General features: G+C 50.9%; 1 protein-coding gene across 3 annotated transcripts in view; it reads left to right on the forward strand.

Annotated features, from left to right (window-relative positions):
* The window catches only part of LOC141272144 (uncharacterized), a 327412-nt gene that overhangs the window by 121459 nt on the left and 193667 nt on the right, over nt 1-12286 (forward strand). The window contains exon 1 of one of the 3 annotated variants that reach the window (XR_012321981.1): nt 9283-9437. The exons of the other annotated variants lie outside the window; for them this stretch is intronic. The gene's annotated coding sequence lies outside the window, so the exon portion shown is untranslated. Of the gene's footprint in view, nt 1-9282; nt 9438-12286 lie in introns of those variants that run through there. 3 annotated transcript variants of the gene reach the window in all.

The raw sequence follows: 12286 nt of genomic DNA on the forward strand, positions 1-12286 counted from the left end.
TGCCGACAGTTCAACCTTACCAATCTTGATGGTCATCTCTCTGAACCCCACCTGCGGCACGGGTTGGCCATTGCTGGCGATGATGCTTAAGTCATCGTCTGGATAACGGGTTATATCAGCGTCACTCCAGTACCGCTTGAAAAGTACGTAGGGGATGGTAGTCACTTGAGACCCGGTGTCCAGCAGTGGACTCATGGGGATACCGTCCAGCACCACGGGTAAAACCGGGCGTCCCCCCACGTACTTATCGCGCCAATTAGACGGGCCTGGTGACCTTATGCCTGGGGGTTGGCCCTCTGCCCCAGGTCGGATCCATTTAAAGTACAGTACCTGGCTATGTGTCCTGGCTGGCTGTAACAGCGGCAAATCGGCTGTCCATCCTCAGTGTAACTGTTGGCGGGCCTCCCTCTGAACGACGGGATCCTCCTCTGCCGACGCCACGGGACATCCTCCGGGCTGGAAGCCAGCTTGATTGGTCTTGACGGTTCCATCTGTCTATCTTTGAACTGTGCAAAAGTCAAATCGGGGTTCTGTAGGGCCATGAGGCGCAGCTGAGTCCTGTGGGCGCTGGACAGCAGACCTTCTATGAACTGGTCAGTAAACAGTTTATCAGTGTCCCGCACGCTGCCAGAGTCAGCTTGTTTGATTGCTCCCAGGGCTTCTTGCAGGTTTAAGGCATAGTCTCTGATACTATCTTGGGCTCGCTGCTTACAGCCATAGAACTGCATTTAGATTTCTGCTGAGGTACGGGTGTCAAAGGTGTCCCGTGAAAGGGTCAGAACCCCCTTTACAGTCCTTTTCTCTTCAGCTGTCCAAGACTTTACCTCCCGCTGGGCCGCACCAGTTAACTGCCCTATCAGTATGCTTACTTTCTGTTCTTCTGTCAGGGGATAAACTTTGAATAAGCTATGCAGTCTTTCTTTAAAGTCGCCCAAGGTATGCGACTCGCCGGCATACTGTGGCAGCCAGGCCACTCCGGGGATATAGGGCATGGAAAACGGCATCACAGCTGCAGCGGCTACGCTGGTGGTAGAGGGTCCCTCCGCATCCGACATCTTCCTCCCCCCTAGTTAACCGTGGCCTACCTTCCGACGATCCTCTTCTGTATGCCGCGGTTCCGCTAGAGCTGCTCTGGGCGAGGACCTTGAGTCACGTCCTGGTGACGTCAGCGTCGCTCTCTCTCCTTCCCTGACCTTGCGCAGTGTCTCAGCGTAGGGCGGAGCTCCAGGTCTTGCGCGTTTTTAATGCCCACGCTCCTCTTCTTCCCGCGTGGCATCCCGAAGATGGCGTCCGATGGCGGGAAAACGACTGAAGATGGCGTGAAAACGGCTGAAGATGGCGGGAAAAGGCTCCAAATGGCGGGAAATCTCTTTTTAAGGTACGTATACAGTCTTTTCAGGCGCGCAATACCCGTTTGTGGCGGGTTGGTCACAATCCTGCCGACTACGCCAAAGCTGACTCGCCCCCTGGGCCGTGGGGTACCAGAACCAGGCCTCTGTACGATGTTGGGGGTAGTAGTGGCAACCCGATCCCGTGGCTCAGGGTGGTCAGACCAAATTGTGGCAGTCCATTTATAGAGTTATGAATGTCCGACTACGCCACCCGTGGATTGCGGTCAGGGACGACCGCCGCTGCAAGGCAGACCGCCGAGGCTGGTGTTGGTGTGCAGCACAGGGATAGGACAACTCCCCACGGGAAGAGTGTAGCCTCAGGGCAGTGTATATGAGTGCTAGGGGTAATAGTGCAGGCCGCAATAGTAAGAGTTCAGAGTCCACTTCAAACAGTCCAGGGTCTTTATTGTAGGTATTATTAATGACCCAATAGGAGTACCAGGTAGGAATGGGCCTGGCTATCTGAGAGCATTCGGGCGAGCCCCACTGGTCAGGGTGAGTGTGTAGACCTACCGTTCTCTCTATGCTCTTGCTGACTATCCCCCTTTTCGTGGTGTAATAGCCCACGTCCCTGAGCTGGCCGTGTACTTCGCCTGTATGGCTTGCGACTCGGGCCTTAGGTACCTTTTGCTTCTCCTTGCTGTACTGGTCCCTCTGTGTGGCAGAGCCTCCAGGCTTCTTAGGCCAAGGGACCTGAAATCCCTCGCGGGTTGGTTCTCTGCTGCTGGGCTTGCAACCCTGACAGCCTCGGACCCAATGTCCGGTTGTGTGCTTCTCTCAGCCAGGACTGGTTCTCGTCGCCTCTGTCCCTGGCTCGCAGTTTTTCCTCTGTCCCATGGACTCCTCAGCTTCTGCTGACCTGTCCCTCTTCTCTGAGAACCCTTCTGGATACTTCAGAAGTGGGTTCTGGTCTTCTCAACCCTGCCCCAGTTCCAGCTTTTATAGGGGCAGCCTGCTCCCCCTACTGGCCTGGGACAGGAGGTGCTGCATGCTAATGGTCCCTGACCAGGGAACCTCCCTCCTGCTCTCAGACACAGCCTTTAATGTTTGTGGCATCCAGGCCTGGGGTGACACACATTCACTGCTTAGGCCAACAGTGTACAGGAGACCCAGTTGCTATAAATGGAAAAAACGGTTTAGTTAAGGCCCTCTGACCTCCATGTCACTTGCAAGGGGCATTGGAGTGCCTCGAAATTTTTGGTAGGTGTGGCGCCCTGCTGCGCACTGGTGCCACATCCCAGAGGTGTGCATGGATTGACTTCTCCCCTGTGGCCTCACTACATGCAGACATATCCACCCAAGTCCACTAGATGGAGCCCTGACAAGTATGCAGATACTGGGGGGTGGAGTTTTAGCCTGGGAGCTCTCAGTGCAGTGAAGTTTAGTGTGGAGTTGTGCAGAGACCCCGAGAGAGCAGGCTGCAGACTGTGTGGCTGAAGGCCAGGCTAGGCTCCAGGCTGTGGGCTAGTCTGGCCGGTGAGGGCCTAGAGTGGGCCAGAAGAGAGGAGCAGAGCCATCTGGGACAGAGGGACCATAGAAGGTTCGTCCCAGCTGCAAGCCGGGCACCGGGCCCGTGCCTATTGGGATCTTTATGACCAGTAGGGAATCCGGCATACCGAGGAGGTATACCGCACATTTAGAGGACTAGGTACCACGAAGGCTCCAGCGTCCAGGAATAGTGGTAACCAAGGGAAAGCCCTCGCCGCGAAACAAAACGGGTGAGAGACGCATCAAGGAAGTTAGACCCTGTTCCAGGCAGGTCAGAAGCTCCAGAGAGAGAGACAGGAAGGTTCAGACAAGGAGGCCCTACACCCACTCACTGGGGAGCAAGTCCAGAAGTGCGCCCTTCACCTGGAGTACCCCGGACCGTACCTGACTACCATCATCAGTAAAGGTACTGAAGTGAACTCCCATGTGCGTGTCTGTTCCTCCTCTGACCCGGCTGGGTCCCCTCTTTCCTGCATCCCTGCACACCATCCCTGCCCCGGGGGCCCGCTCCACCTGTGGGGAGCATAAACACCTCAGCTGCCATCCCAAGACCCCCAGATGTCTGAAGCAGCACTGGTAATCATTACCAAGTACCACAGGTGGCGTCACAAACTGTTTATTTATTTTATCGAACTTTCCCAGATTACCTATATATATTTCCCCTTTTGACTGACCGCCCTGGGTCACGGACCGGGCCAGCCACTGTGACATATCCCCCACCCAGGGGGCGCGTCATAGGCATTGCACTCACTGTATGCCCTATAACTGTGTAGCCGAACCGCTCCTTTTGGTACAGAAACATATCCTACAAGACATGTGTGGTTGACTGGCCTGATATTGATGTGAATGGTCCCTGTTCCTCCTGCTCTTTCTCCTTTGCCACCACCTCATCCATCATTCATCACCTGAAGCTTTGTTTTAACGGGAGTCATAGAACTGGGATAGTAGCAGGAAAACATCCAGCAATCATCGGAGGAGGTAGGATATGCACCAAAACGCTGACCACCTCAGGCCTAGCTGCTTGCATTCCAAGGAACAGAAAGCTAAGGAGATGGATGGCCTCATGATCATGAATAATTTACTCGTTGTGTAGGAGGCCGACCACTGCTGCTGTCTACTTTCTGAACTTTGTGTTGAAGCCTGATTGACCCAGGACCGCAATCCTCTATGTCTGGAGGACGTGTTGCATCCCAGTGTCCAACTGTGTCCCGGCTTCCACAATATTAACCCAGTGTGAAGGCGTCAGTGAGATGGACCATCCCCGGCCACATTCACTTGTCCACGTGTTTGTGGTTATGCTGTCCTTCCCACTAAATGCACTGGGGAGGGCACAGGTAATGTTTTCGTATGCACGCTTGTGTATAAGGCGCAACGGGCCTATCCTGGATCTCCTCATACCTAACAGACAGGACATTCAGTGTCTCCCACTCACACACCACCTCCTCATCTCGCCCCCTATCTGTCGGTGTCCCCCAAGGTTCAGTTCTAGGACCCCTGCTCTTCTCCATCTACACCTTCGGCCTGGGACAGCTCATAGAGTCTCATGGCTTTCATTATCACCTTTATGCTGATGACACACAGATCTACCTCTCTGGACCCGTTATCACCTCCTTACTAACCAAAATCCCACAATATCTGTCCGCTATTTCATCCTTCTTCTCTGCTAGATTTCTAAAACTTAGCATGGACAAAACAGAATTCATCATCTTTCCGCCATCTCATTCACCCCCCCCCCAACTGACCTATCTATCAACGTCAATGGCTGTCTACTCTCCCCAGTCCCTCAAGCTCGCTGCCTTGGGGTAACCCTGGACTCTGAACTCTCCTTCAAACCACATATCCAAGCCCTTTCCACTTCCTGCCGACTGCAACTCAAAAATATCTCCCGGATCCGCACATTCCTCAATCATGAATCCGCAAAAACACTAGTGCACGCCCTCATCATCTCCCGCCTTGACTACTGCAACCTCCTGCTCTGTGGCCTACCTTCCAACACTCTCGCACCACTCCAATCCATCCTAAACTCTGCTGCCCGACTAATCCACCTGTCCCCCCGCTATTCCCCGGCCTCTCCTCTCTGCCAATCTCTTCACTGGCTCCCCATTGCTCAGAGACTCCAGTTCAAAACCCTAACCATGACATACAAAGCCATTCACAACCTATCTCCACCATATATCTCTGACCTAGTCTCCCGTTACATACCCGCACACAACCTCCGATCCTCACAAGATCTCCTTCTCTACTCCCCTCTTATCTCCTCCTCCCACAATCGCATACAAGATTTCTCCCGTGCTTCCCCCCTACTCTGGAACTCTCTACCCTAGCACATCAGACTCTCGTCGACCATGGAAACCTTCAAAAGGAGCCTGAAGACCCACCTCTTCCGACAAACCTACAACCTGCAGTAACCACCACTGCACGACCAGCTCTACCCTCACCTACTGTATCCTCACCCATCCCTTGTAGATTGTGAGCCCTCGTGGGCAGGGTCCTCGCTCTGTGAAGCCCAGCTGTGCTTGGTATCACAGATCCTAGAAGGGTGTATTGATGGATTCCTCCACAAGAGGCCCCATAACCATTCACACATCTCCACCTTCCACCTCAGACCACCAGAGGGAGCCCGTTAGGGATATATAAAAGGGAAGGTGGAGCCAGGCAGCAGTTAGTCTAGACTGGAGTTGATAGAAAGCAGTTCTTTTGGAGAGTTCAGCAAGTACAGACCTGAATGCAGAGTTGAGCTCAGTCAGTCTGTTGAGAGAGTCCCTGCAGTGCAAAAGCCTAAGACAGGTTAGTCTGCAGTGGATCGCAGTCGAGACTCAGTTGTAGCTCAGAGAAGTGAGCTTAGGTGTGCCAGCGCCATAAGATCGGTGAAGCGCGGCAAGCTGTCGATAGTGTGAGTAGCCTATTGAGGGCCCGAGTAGGCCGAAGGCGAGTAGAGAGTTAGTTCATAGGGGACAGAGGAGCTTAATTAGCTCACCCCGAAGAGGAAGCAGTTACCGGACACCGGGTCCGAAGCTTACCGGGATCTCCACGACCCAGTAAGATAAAACCGGAATCCCTGGAGTACTACAAGTCCCAGGATCGCTAAAGTGCTGATACGTACCAGAGCCAGGAGACACATAGGCCCCGTAGCTCGGGAGCGTGCACTCCAAGAGAAGGCCCTACCGCAAGGTCAGCCAGCGCAGGACAGAGACAAAGTTAGGCCCAGCTCCAGGCAGGTCAAAAACTTACTACGCAGAAACAAGGAACAGGAGGCCCAAAACCGGCTCATTGGGGAGGATCCGGACATACACCCTTCACCCTACAGTGCTCCGGGAAGAGCCTGAATTTCCATCAGTAAAAGGTACTGAAGTGACTATCGTGTCTGTCCCTGTTCTTGCTCTGGTCCGGCTGGGTCGCGTCTGTCCTGCATATCCCTTTCATATACTGCCATGAGGCCTAGCTCCACCTGTGGGGAGCCATACCATCTAGCTGCCTTATCACCGGCCTCAGTGGACTGCGCAGCGCTGGTGAATATCATCAGAAACCATAGGTGGCGTCACGAACTCTTTTATAAACTTAACATCTATCAACGCCTTTTTAAAGAGAGACCCCAGAGTACGGGCCCGGGAGCCGACCACCGCGACCTCCTTAAGGCTAAAGGCCCAGGTAACCGAGTCACCCCCATCCCCTGGGCTAGTCAGCTCCACCTGTACCAGTCGCTGTCACATTGTGTTCAAGATTATTGTAATTGTTCTTGTATGTATACCCCTTTTTCACATGTAAAGTGCCATGGAATAAATGGCGCTATAATAATCAATAATAATAATAACGGGACAAATAGGGGCGGCTGGGGACTATTTATGGACACCCGGCCGCCCCCAGGCGGCTGGGGACCGTGTGTGGGCACCCGGCCGCGGGGCGGCTGGGGACCGAGTATGGACACCCGGCCGCCCCCTGGCGGCTGGGGACCAAGCGTGGACACGTAAGATCTGCCTTACATATGGCGCTCTTTTAATGGAACTAATAAAATGGACGTTTTAACTTTACATTTCTTGTGATGGATATGGAGAAGGTGCTGGAGTTTTTCTAAACTACTTCCTATTGCTTCTTATCCCTGGACTCGCTACCAAGGATTTCCGTGCACCAGTGGACCCTTATGGCATATGCATGGTAGGCTGAAATTTCCCTTTTTTTCCTTATATACCTGTGTTCATAGCAATTTTCGTGCCACCATCATTGCCAGGGCCACGTTTATTTTACTCCATTTTTCATCACATTTATTGGTGGATTCTTTTTGGTGTTCTCCTTCTTGTGCCTATTTAAGATGGACACTCCATCATGTTTTCTTCCCGTGGCTAATGAAGTTAGAATGGGAAAGGTTAATGATGTTTTCAGCAGCAATAAACCACAGTCTTATGATCCCAATGTGAATACTGTGTTTAAAGAGCTTGAGCAAGAGCCTAGCCACTTGCATTCCAAGGAACAGAAAGCTAAGGAGATGGATGGCCTCATGATCATGAATAATTTACTCGTTGTGTAGGAGGCCGACCACTGCTGCTGTCTACCTTCTGAACTTTGTGTTGAAGCCTGATTGACCCAGGACCGCAATCCTCTATGTCTGGAGGACGTGCTGCATCCCAGTGTCCAACTGTGTCCCGGCTTCCACAATATTAACCCAGTGTGAAGGCATCAGTGAGATGGACCATCCCTGGCCACATTCACTTGTCCACGTGTTTGTGGTTAGGCTGTCCTTCCCACTAAATGCACTGGGGAGGGCACAGGTAATGTTTTGGTATGCGCGCTTGTGTATAAGGCGCAACGGGCCTATCCTGGATCTCCTCATACCTAACAGACAGGGCATTCAGTGTCTCCCACTCACACACCACCTCCTCATCTCGCCCCCTATCTGTCGGTGTCCCCCAAGGTTCAGTTCTAGGACCCCTGCTCTTCTCCATCTACACCTTCGGCCTGGGACAGCTCATAGAGTCTCATGGCTTTCATTATCACCTTTATGCTGATGACACACAGGTCTACCTCTCTGGGCCCGATATCACCTCCTTACTAACCAAAATCCCACAATGTTTGTCCGCTATTTCATCCTTCTTCTCTGCTAGATTTCTAAAACTTAGCATGGACAAAATAGAATTCATCATCTTTCCGCCATCTCATTCACCCCCGCCCAACTGACCTATCTATCAACGTCAATGGCTGTCTACTCTCCCCAGTCCCTCAAGCTCGCTGCCTTGGGGTAACCCTGGACTCTGAACTCTCCTTCAAACCACATATCCAAGCCCTTTCCACTTCCTGCCGACTCAAACTCAAAAATATCTCCCGGATCCGCACATTCCTCAATCATGAATCCGCAAAAACAAATTTGCTCGTGATTGTGCAGATTATGAGTCTAACCAGGTTTACACCTGGAAATTGCACAAACTGAAGTCAATCCTTAAAAAAACTCCAGCACCAAAATTGAAAACTCCTAATAAGAAAAATCAGGTTGGATTTCCACAGGCTGATTTGGATACAACAGGAGAATTCACAGATTACTCCTTAATAAGTAGAAAGATAGGGGCGCAATAGCGCTGTTATCCAACAACAACCAAGTAGGTAAAAAGAAAATGTGCTCACCTTTATAAGTTGTGTAATGCACAACTCATGTAAGAATTTGTAGCGAAGGGCTGCAGCCAGCACAGAATCCCTAGGGATCTTGTAAGGTTGTTTGTAGTAGGATGAAGTAGGTGCCGGGAAAAAATCTGCGCTCCTCCGTAGTGAAGAAATTTGACTAGAGATTGTATAATTAAACAATCTTGTAGTTTATTGCTAAAAGCTACGATTACTACGCGTTTCGTGGACGTCCCGTCCACTTCCTCAGGTACATAGCTGATGTACACCGATTTATCAAACGGTCTTATATACATAAAACCACACGTGGTAAAAAAAAGCCCGCTGTTATTCTTGGCGCCAAGACCAACAAACAGTTTACAGAAAAACAGTGAGATTATTTATAAATAGATTAAATGAAATTATTGATCGACCAATTACAATCTTATGGAAATAAAATGAAAACCATAGAACAAATAATTAAAATGACCTCTGAAATGTAATCATCCAAATATATAATTACATTTATATTACAGCACATAGGATAAAACATTTGTAGTTGATCAAGGACCGCAGTGTATGCGATCCCAAAGTCCTGGGTCTTTTGTATCATGTGTGAAAGATCAGAGCGTCCAGACCCCTATGCCAGACCTCACACCTCATCGGCTGACAGGCAGAAAACCAAGAGCTGAAGGAATGGCAGAAGGTGCAAGCCTGCTACTAGTGTATTAGGTATGAGGTGTTTGTCAGTAAAGAAAGGGGGGGGAGGAAGGAGGACAGGCATGGAGAGATAACTGTGGCCAGCAAGTGTGTAAACTCCTGAAGGCTTGGTATATTACCATGTGTTGAAGATAAGAGCTTCCAGATCGCTTCGCTGGATCTCACACTTCATTGACTGACTGACAGAGGACAGGGAACTAAAGGAATAGAAGAAAATGCAAGCTAGTGTCCATGTGACGTACAAGTCTGCAAATGGTATATTATGTATGTTATCAGTAGCAGTGTAAATAAAAGGGGGGAGGTTGGAGGAAAGAGTGGGGGAATGAGGAGATGACTGTGTGGCTGTTGAATACTTGCCACTAGCATGCTGAGATGCTCAGTTCTTGTTATGTGCTATGGCATTTATATATATACAGTATATATATAGATTGTTAGTGTGGAAGACCTCGGGAAATGCATGGAAGGAAATGGTGTGCTGTATTACAAGGCTTAAAATCTTGCTGTTCTTGTATGATCAATATATTGTTGAGTTACTGTATCATTTATAATATGTATGGCAGGAATGTGGAGGATAAACGTATTTTGTGTTGTAGGAATTGTGGGGTTTGAGCCATGTGTCAGAATACATTGGGAATATAAAAGGGGTGGGGGAGGAGTGGACACATGATATTATAAGTAATTGAATTGAAAATGTATATAATGGGTATATGTGATTACTGACCTCAAGATTCATATTAAAACCTCTGTGATTTCATTTAGCCCTTGTGGCTTCAAAGTGTTGAGTTTATACATCCAATAAATTTCTTTCTGATTTAGACATTGCACCCTATTGGGGGTGTCAGGCAAAACGTGTTCAATAGGTAAGATCTTAAGATCCCTTAAGATTACAGGATTACATGAATCTTAAGATCGGTGATTGGTCGCGGCCGATATTTAAATTTGGCGCCAAAATCGGTGATTGGTCGCGGGCAGCGCCAGCGACCAATCAGCGATTTTTAACACAAATGTCCGGACCTTTGTAACACCATGCGGATACTGTGGGGACATCAGCGGCTAGCGTGTCAAGGGAGGACCGGGGAGCGGCGCTGCGGGTCGGGATACTTCTGCTGCGAGCGCGCGCTCATGTCCCGGCTTCTCGCAGCGGAAGTATCCGCACAGGCAGCGGCGCTCCCCGGTCCTCACCAATACGATTCGCTGATTGGTCGCGCTCTCCGCCCGCGACCAATCAGTGATGTTGGCGCTAAAGTTAAACACCGCTCTGCTGATTAGTCGCGGCCGCTGCCCGCGACCAATCACCGATTTGGGCGCCACATTTAAATAGCGGCCGCGACCAATCACCTATCTTGCCGCCACATTTAAACATTGCTGTGCTGATTGGTCGCGGACGCCAGCCGCGACCAATCAGCGAGCTTGGCGCCAAATTTAAACAACGCTCTGCTGATTGGTCGCGGACGCCAGACGCGACCAATCAGCGAGATTGGCGCCAAATTTAAACAACGCTCTGCTGATTGGTCGAGGACGCCATTCGCGACCAATCAGCAAGATTGGCGCCAAATTTAAACAACGCTCTGCTGATTGGTCGAGGACGCCATTCGCGACCAATCAGCAAGATTGGTGCCAAATTTAAACAACGCTCTGCTGATTGGTCGCGGATGATAGCCGACCGCGACCTATCAGCGAGATTAGCGCAAAATTTAAACAATGCTCTATTGATTGGTTGCGGCCGCCAGCCTCGACCAATCAGCGAGATTGGCGCCAAATTTAAACAACGCTCTGCTGATTGGTTGCGGTCGCCAGCCGACCGCGACCAATCAGTGAGATTGGCGCCTAATTTAAACAGCGCTATGATCTCCCGATGGCAAGTGTGAACGGAGGACCGAGGAGCGGCGCCGCCGGTCGGGATGCTTCTGCTGCGAGCAGCCGCTCATCTCCCAGCTGCTCGCAGCCGAAGTACCCGCACAGGCAGCGCCGCTCCCCGGTCCTCACTAATACGACGCTGATTGGTTGCGGCCGCCGGCCCCGACCAATCATCGATATGGGCGGCAAATTTAAACCCCGCTCTGCTGATTGGTCGCGGTGGCCGGCCCCGACCAATCAGCGATTTTGGTGGCAAATTGAAACACCGCTCTGCTGATTGGTCGCTACCGCCAGCCGCGACCAATCAGCGAGATTGGCGCCAAATTTAAACAATGCTCTGCTAATTGGTCGCTGTCGCCGGCCGCGAACAATCAGCAGTATTGGCGCAAAATTTTAGACCCCGCTCTGCTGATTGGTCGCGACCGCCGGGCGTGACCAATCAGAGATTTTGGCGCCAAATGTAAACCCCGCTCTGCTGATTGGTCGCGGTGGCCGGCCGCGACCAATCAGCAATTTTGGTGCCAAATTTAAACCTCGCTCTGCTGATTAGTCGCAACCACCGGCCGTGACCAATCAGCGATATTGGCGGCAAATTTAAACACCGCTTCGCTGATTGGTCGCGGTGGCCAGCCGCGACCAATCAGCGATATTGGCGCCATATTTAAACACCGCTCTGCTCATTGGTCGCGGTTACCGGTCACGAATAACCAGCATTATTGTCACCAAATTTAAACACCGCTCTGCTGATTGGTCGCGACCGCCGGCCGCAAACAATCAGCATTATTGCCATCAAATTTAAACCCCGCTCTGCTGATGGGTCGCGTTCGCTGGCCGCGACCAATCAGCATTATTGGCGCCAAATTTAAACCCCGCTCTGCTGATTAGTCGCGACCGCCGGCCGTGACCAATCTGCGATATAGGCGCCAAATTTTAACACCGCTTTGCTGATTGGTCGCGGTTGCCGGCCTCGACCAATCAGCGATTTTGGCGCCAAATGTAAACACCGCTCTGCTGCTTGCGCCCGGTCGGCCGCATACCTATTCTAGAATACCCGATGCGTTAGAATCGGGCCACCATCTAGTTTATATATAGTGATCATGAACCAATCAGCATCAGATAAGTCTGCAACCTAGCAGTTTGTTATTATGTTATTGTTGTTATGTGAATTAGTTTAGCACATTGCACTAAGTATTGGTAGTGTAGCGTATATTATTACCATGAACTACTGAGCATCATATGTTTCTGTT

The sequence above is a fragment of the Phyllobates terribilis genome, unplaced genomic scaffold, assembly GCF_046119375.1.
Source record: "Phyllobates terribilis strain yellow unplaced genomic scaffold, ASM4611937v1 Scaffold_5__5_contigs__length_657084704, whole genome shotgun sequence".
In the NCBI taxonomy this organism is placed as follows: domain Eukaryota; kingdom Metazoa; phylum Chordata; class Amphibia; order Anura; family Dendrobatidae; genus Phyllobates; species Phyllobates terribilis.